Source organism: Coenobita brevimanus, chromosome 2, assembly GCF_032717465.1.
Source record: "Coenobita brevimanus isolate Jiangsu-jjx chromosome 2, ASM3271746v2, whole genome shotgun sequence".
NCBI classification, from domain to species: domain Eukaryota; kingdom Metazoa; phylum Arthropoda; class Malacostraca; order Decapoda; family Coenobitidae; genus Coenobita; species Coenobita brevimanus.
The window spans coordinates 1,625,001-1,632,500 of NC_136955.1; the positions used below are offsets into that span (position 1 = coordinate 1,625,001).

The 7,500-nt window shown below is 44.6% G+C and overlaps 1 protein-coding gene across 1 annotated transcript in view; it reads left to right on the forward strand.

The window, feature by feature from the left end:
• LOC145391041 (putative glutamate receptor) overlaps positions 1 to 7,500 on the forward strand; it is a 23,580-nt gene that overhangs the window by 340 nt on the left and 15,740 nt on the right. The window lies entirely within an intron of this gene.

The window sequence follows — 7,500 nt, forward strand, 5'->3', positions numbered from 1 at the left end:
AAAAAAAACTAACGAAAAGAGGTGAAAAAAGTAGATGGAAATTATTTACGTGGAAAAATGCAAAAAAAAAAAAAACGAGAGGAAGAAAGAAAAAAAGGCTATTTACATGGATGGTTGAGAGAGAGAGAGAGAGAGAGAGAGAGAGAGAGAGAAAGAGAGAGAGAGAGAGAGAGAGAGGGGGGGGGGCGGGGGGGTGAGGCAGCCGAAACATCCACGCGTTATTGACTCATTCGAATTCCCGCCAGATGCTTCTGGGCTCATCCGTTCGTCACACCGATTCTCTAGCGACTTATCCTACATGAGACACCTTCATTTTCTCTCGCAAAGTCTGATATTAGAGGGTTTTCATCATTATCATCATCATCATCACCATCATCATCATCATCATCATCATCATCATCATCCTATCTCTTTCCTACCCACATTCTTGGTGATGATGGTGATGATGATGATGATGATGGTGATGATGATGATGATGATAATGATGATGATGGTGATGGTGATGATGATGATAATGATGATGATGGTGATGAGTGACAGGTGTGGTGACAGGTGTGGTAATAGATTGCGAAAGAAATCAAGCAACGAATGATCTATCTATCTATCTATCGGTCTATCTACCTGTCCATCTATCTATCACTCTATCTATCTATCCATCTATCCATCTATTTATCTATCTGTCCATATATCAGTCAGTCTATCTATCCATCTGTCTATCTATCTATTGCTAGATGTCTTAATCCCATAAGGGGTAGCCACAAACAAATCGCCTCCACTCTGTCCTTTGTCATTTGGTTGCCCTTCCTCCTGCTCCCTCTCCCCTCTTCTCTCCCTCTCTCGATCCCTCCATCTCATCCCCGGTCTGCCCCTCCACTCTCCTAGTTAGTCTCTCCTCCATCCTCTGCCACTGTTCGTCTAAGTTGGCTCTTGCTGTCACGGAGATATTTTACACACACACACACACACACACACACACACACACACACACACACACACACACACACACACACAGTTACGTAGCCTTTCTTTTATACCGTCTCTCTCTCTCTCTCTCTCTCTCTCTCTCTCTCGGTGAAGTAGATTGTAAGATTAACTGTCCATTCATCATCATCATCATCATCATCATCATCATCATAATAATAATAGTAATAATAATAATAATAATAATAATAATAATAATAATAATAATAATAATAATAGTAATAATAATAATAATAATAATAATAATAATAGTAATAATAATAATAATAATAATAATAATAAAATGGAGGAGGAGGAAGAGGAGGAGGAGGAGGAAGTGAAGATGAGAGTGAAAGTGAGCGAGAATGAGTGAGAGAAACTGAAAGGAAGAGAAAGGAGAGAGAGAGAGAGAAAGAGAGAGAGAGAGAGAGAGAGAGAGAGAGAGAGGGAGAGAGAGAGTGGAAGTGAGCGTGGCCAGATGGACATGAGGTGGAGCTGAAGCGGGGTCACCTTCATCTCTAATATGGTCATGACCTTAGTAAGAAGCTTGGGTCATGAGGTCACAGGAGCCTGGTGATGAGCGGTGATGAGTGGTGAGGGGGGGGTCTGGTGGTGAAAATGAGTGTAGTGGTGATAGGTGTGTTGGAAATGAGTGTGGTGATGACAGGAATGAGGTGTGATGATGAGTGGTGAGGGGGGTCTGGTGGTGAAAATGAGTGTAGTGGTGATAGCTGTGGTGGAAATGAGTGTGGTGATGACAGGAATAGTGTGGTGATGAGTGGTGATGAGGGAGGAAGTCTGGTGGTGAAAATGACTGTAGTGGTGAGTGGTGGATTTGAGTGTGGTGATGACAGGAATATGTGGTGATGAGTGGTGAGGGGGTCTGGTGGTGAAAATGAGTGTAGTAGTGATAGTTGTGGTGGAAATGAGTGTGGTGATGACAGGAATGCAGTGTGGTGATGAGTGGTGATGAGGGAGGGAGTCTGGTGGTGAAAATGAGTGTAGTGGTGATAGCTGTGGTGGGAATCAGTGTGGTGATGACAGGAATACAGTGTGGTGATGAGTGGTGATGACATGGTGTGATGATAATGATGGTGAGTGGGTGGGTGTGATGATGGTGGTGATGAGAAAGGGAATGTGGTGATGGTGGTGAGAGAGAGAGAGAGAGAGAGAGAGAGTGTGTGTGTGTGTGTGTGTGTGTGTGTGTGTGTGTGTGACTTGATTGAATTCTTAATGAGGTATATGAGTACACGAGAGAGAGAGAGAGAGAGAGAGAGAGAGAGAGAGAGAGAGAGAGAGAGAGAGAGAGAGAGAGAAATGAGAAAGAAATAAGTGAGAAAGTGAGAGAGTAAGGGTAGGTAGGTAGGTAAGTAGGTAGGTAGGTAGGTAGGTAGGTAGGTAGGTAAGTAGGTAGGTAGGTAGGTAAGTAGGTAGGTAGGTAGGTAGGTAGGTAGGTAGGTAGGTAGGTAGGTAGGTAGGTAGGTAGGTAGGTAGGTAGGTAGGTAGGTAGGTAGGTAGGTAGGTAAGTAGGTAGGTAGGTAGGTAGGTAGGTAGGTAAGTAGGTAGGTAGGTAGGTAGGTAGGTAGGTAAGTAGGTAGGTAGGTAGGTAGGTAGGTAGGTAAGTAGGTAGGTAGGTAGGTAGGTAGGTAGGTAAGTAGGTAGGTAGGTAGGTAGGTAGGTGGGTAGGTAAGTAGGTGGGTAGGTAAGTAGGTAGGTAGGTGGGTAGGTAAGTAGGTAGGTAGGTAGGTCAGCTCTTGCTATGAGTCATCTAGTACCTGTTTTCCTTCCACCTACCACAACTACCACATCTACTACCACAACTACCGCAACTACTACCACAACTACTACCATAAAGACAACTACTCCTACTACTACTACTACTACTATTACTACCATACCTAACTACCACAACTACCACAACTACCACAACTACCACAACTACCACAACTAATCCATTCCAATACTATAACCGTTACCACAATCATAACTACTGGTATTAATATTAGCACTACTACTACTACCACAACTACCACTACCATCAGTACTACCACCATCAGAGAGAGAGAGAGAGAGAGAGAGAATGACCCAAGAGAAGGTCATATTAGTGACGTCACCGTGACCTCAACCCCAGATGGTTCACAGATGGTAGGGAAAGCGATGGTGGTAGTTGTGGTGGTTGTGGTAGTTGTGGTGGTTGTGGTAGTTGTGGTAGTTGTGGTGGTTGTGGTGGTTGTGGTAGTTGTGGTGGTTGTGGTGGTTGTGGTGGTTGTGGTAGTTGTGGTAGTTGTGGTAGTTGTGGTGGTTGTGGTGGTTGTGGTAGTTGTGGTGGTTGTGGTGGTTGTGGTAGTTGTGGTGGTTGTGGTAGTTGTGGTAGTTGTGGTGGTTGTGGTAGTTGTGGTAGTTGTGGTGGTTGTGGTGGTTGTGGTGGTTGCGGTAGTTGTGGTAGTTGTGGTAGTTGTGGTAGTTGTGGTAGTTGTGGTGGTTGTGGTAGTTGTGGTGGTTGCGGTGGTTGTGGTAGTTGTGGTGGTTGCGGTAGTTGTGGTAGTTGTGGTGGTTGTGGTGGTTGTGGTGGTTGTGGTAGTTGTGGTAGTTGTGGTGGTTGTGGTGGTTGTGGTGGTTGTGGTAGTTGTGGTAGTTGTGGTGGTTGTGGTAGTTGTGGTAGTTGTGGTAGTTGTGGTGGTTGTGGTGGTTGTGGTAGTTGTGGTGGTTGTGGTGGTTGCGGTAGTTGTGGTGGTTGTGGTAGTTGTGGTAGATGAATATTAAAAGACACTTATTTCACCTCTCTCTCTCTCTCTCTCTCTCTCTCTCTCCCTCTCTCTCTCTCTCTCTCTCTCTTTAATCCGCCTTGCGCCACTCGCCCAGCATTAGAGAGAGAGAGAGAGAGAGAGAGAGAGAGAGAGAGAAACAAAAAACAGATTGATTGATATGGAGATAGATAAACAGATAGACACACAGATAGATAGATAGATAGAGAGAGAGAGAGGAGAAAGAGAGACAGATAAAGAGAAATAGATAGGTAGAGAGAGAGATAGACAGACAGATAGATAGATGGATAGATAGGTAGACTGATAGATAGATAGATAGAAAGATGGATAGATAGATAGATTGATATTTTGAGAGAGAGAGAGAGAGAGAGAGAGAGAGAGAGAGAGAGAGAGAGAGAGATAAGGGGTTAAGGGTATGATCCTGTCATCTCTCTCTTTCTCTCTCTCTCTCTCTCTCTCACATGACTCACTCCGGCCATGTGGTGGGCTTGATAAGAATTGCCGTCAACGCTGTAATTATAGGTGAGAGAGAGAGAGAGAGAGAGAGAGAGAGAGAGAGAGAGAGAGAGAGAGAGAGAGAGAGAGAGAGAGAGAGAGAGAGAGAGAATCATTCCTATATCCACTCCACTTTTATTCCGTTTGAATTTAAAATCTGTCTATCTATCTATCTATCTGTCTATCTATTTACCTTTCTGTCTGTCTATGTACTTATCTATCTATCTATCTACCTGTCTATCTATCTACCTTTCTATCTATCTTTCTGTCTGTCTATCTATTTTCCTGTCTATCTACCTGTCTATCTATCTATCTACCTGTCTAGCTATTTTTCTATATACCTGTCTAGCTATTTTTCTGTCTATCTACCTGTCTATCTATCTATCTATCTGTCTATCTATTTATCTATCTATCCATGTGTCTGTCTATCTATCAGCCCATCTTCTTTATCTGTCCGTCTCGTCATTCATTTATCTATCTATCATTGTATATATTTGTTTCTACCTGTCTATCTATCTATCTAACTATGTCTATCTGGTCGTCAATTCATCCTTCCATCTATCCATCTGCCTATCTATCTACCAATCTATCTATCTATCTACTGAGAGAAAGTGATTTAATGAGAGAGAGAGAGAGAGAGAGAGAGAGAGAGAGAAATAAAGTAGTGACGTCACAGTTACGTCATAGGTAGTGACGTCACGGCAGCTGGTGGGTCAAGGCTGAGGTCATCATAATTTGACCTTTAGTACGGGGGTCAATAGAGGTCATATTAGTCACACACACACACACATATACATACATACACATACATACATACATACATACACACACAAACTCACTGAAACACACACACACACACACACACACACACACACACACACACACACACTTGAAAGCTACAGGTGTGGTGGTGACAGGTGTGGTGATGACAGGTGTGGTGGTGACAGGTGTGGTGATGACAGGTGGTGATGACAGGTGTGGTGGTGACAGGTGTAATGATGACAGGTGTGGTGGTGACAGATGTGGTAGACAGGTGTGGTGGTGGTGACAGGTGTGGTTATAACAAGTGTGGTGGTGGTGACAGGTGTGGTGATGCTTAAATATGAAACGAATAGGGACAGGTGTGGTGACAGGTGTAGACAGGTGTAGAGTCAGGTGTAGTCAGGTGTAGACAGGTGTGTATGGCAGGTGTGTTTGTGATTCATCTTGACCTCTTTATGATGACCTGACCCCCTCACCTCTTACACATGAGAGAGAGAGAGAGAGAGAGAGAGAGAGAGAGAGAGAGAGAGAGAGAGAGAGAGAGAGAGAGAGAGCATCACTTCCCTCTTCGAAATCACCATCATCATTACCATCACCATTAACATTATCATCATCATCATCATCATCACTAATTACCTCTCTCTCTCTCTCTCCACCTGTCACCACACCTGCCTCACCTGTCACCACACCTGCCTCATCCGTCACCACACCTGCCTCCCCTGTCACACACCTGCCTCCAGTCACCACACCTGCCTCACCTGTCACCACACCTGCCTCCCCTCTCACCACACCTGCCTCACCTGCACCACACCTGTCTTCTGTCACCACACCTGTCACCACACTTTTTGTCTGCATTCATACCTGACTCATCACTACACATGTGACTCATATAAAAAAATCACTTCATTGTTATGCATCACGACACCTGTCATCACACCTGTCACTGCTACACCTGTCATCATCACACCTGTCACCACCACATGTCACCACCACACCTGTCACTGCCATACCTTTCATCACCACACTTGTCATCACCACACCTGTCACCACAACACCTGTCAACACATCATCACTATACTCAATTTACTATCATCTTTGCTTATGAGGCAGGCATGAGTCTCCTTGGTTACTAGTCAAATCCACTCTCCAATCTGACTACACCTGGCCATCAACTGAGCTGAAAGGGGTTAGGGATCTTTGTCAGTGAGTCTCCCAGGTACATGTAAACGTGACCCAGTGGACTGCAGGCTGAAGTTGCCCTCTCCTGCAGTCCACCATGGTCCTTTCGGGGGATAGGGAGGGAGTTGAGGGACGTTTGTATAACCAGGCAACTCCATCGACCAGTTATATCAGTGCCACCACGTGAAGGCCTATGTATGTGTATGTATGTATGTATGTGTGTGTATAACCAGGCAGCTCCACCGACCAGTTATATCAGTGCCACCACGTGAAGGCCTATGTATGTGTGTGTATGTATGTGTGTGTATAACCAGGCAGCTCCACCGACCAGTTATATCAGTGCCACCACGTGAAGGCCTATGTATGTGTGTGTATGTATGTATGTGTGTGTAAAACCAGGCAGCTCCACCTACCAGTTATATCAGTGCCACCACGTGAAGGCCACCCTCTGATATCTGTAAGTCCTTTCTTTGTATGTAAAAGTGTGTGTGTGTGTGTGTGAGAGAGAGAGAGAGAGAGAGAGAGAGAGAGAGGGTGTAGGTGTTATTTGTTTACTGTTGACTTTGTAAGGAAACGATTTTGTCACCACGAAGAGAGGGAGGGAGAGAGAGGGAGAGAGAGGGAGATAGAGGAAGGGTACAGTGGGGAGAGAGAGAGAGAGAGAGGGAGAGAGAGAGAGAGATCTGAGAAGGAAGGAGAGATGTAGAGACAGAGGAAAGATTATATCCATATACCGTAAAATTGTGTGTAATGGTGCACAGGACAAAAATGTTTACCCTTTAATATCCCGTTTTCTATGAGGAGCGTATGAAAGAAAACCAATACTTTAAGGGAAACTCGCAGAAATCTATGTCATTTATTTATTTATTTATTTTTTGTCTGCATGCCTGCTATGGGAGTCTGTGTGTGTGTATATGGAATGTTGAGAAGCAGCACAAGACTTCTGAACAATGGAGACTGGCTTTTTTTTGCACTGATATTAAAAAAAAGTCAGAAAGTGAACCTCTAGGCAGGTGGGGGGCTTCCTACCCTCTCGACCCCCGCCTTAATCTGGGGGAGGATTTGACTAGTAACCAAGGAGACTCACTGACAAAGATCCCTAACCCCTTTCAGCTCAATTGATGGCCAGGTGTAGTCAGATTGGAGGGTGGATTTGACTAGTAACCAAGGAGACTCACTGACAAAGATCCCTAACCCCTTTCAGCTCAGTTGATGGCCAGGTGCAGTCAGACTGAAGGATGGATTTGACTAGTAACCAAGGAGACGCATTATTCAAGCCGCGAGAGTTGCCCAGTCCCGTCACATGAAAAAAAAAATATAGTTATAATAGGAAAAAAAC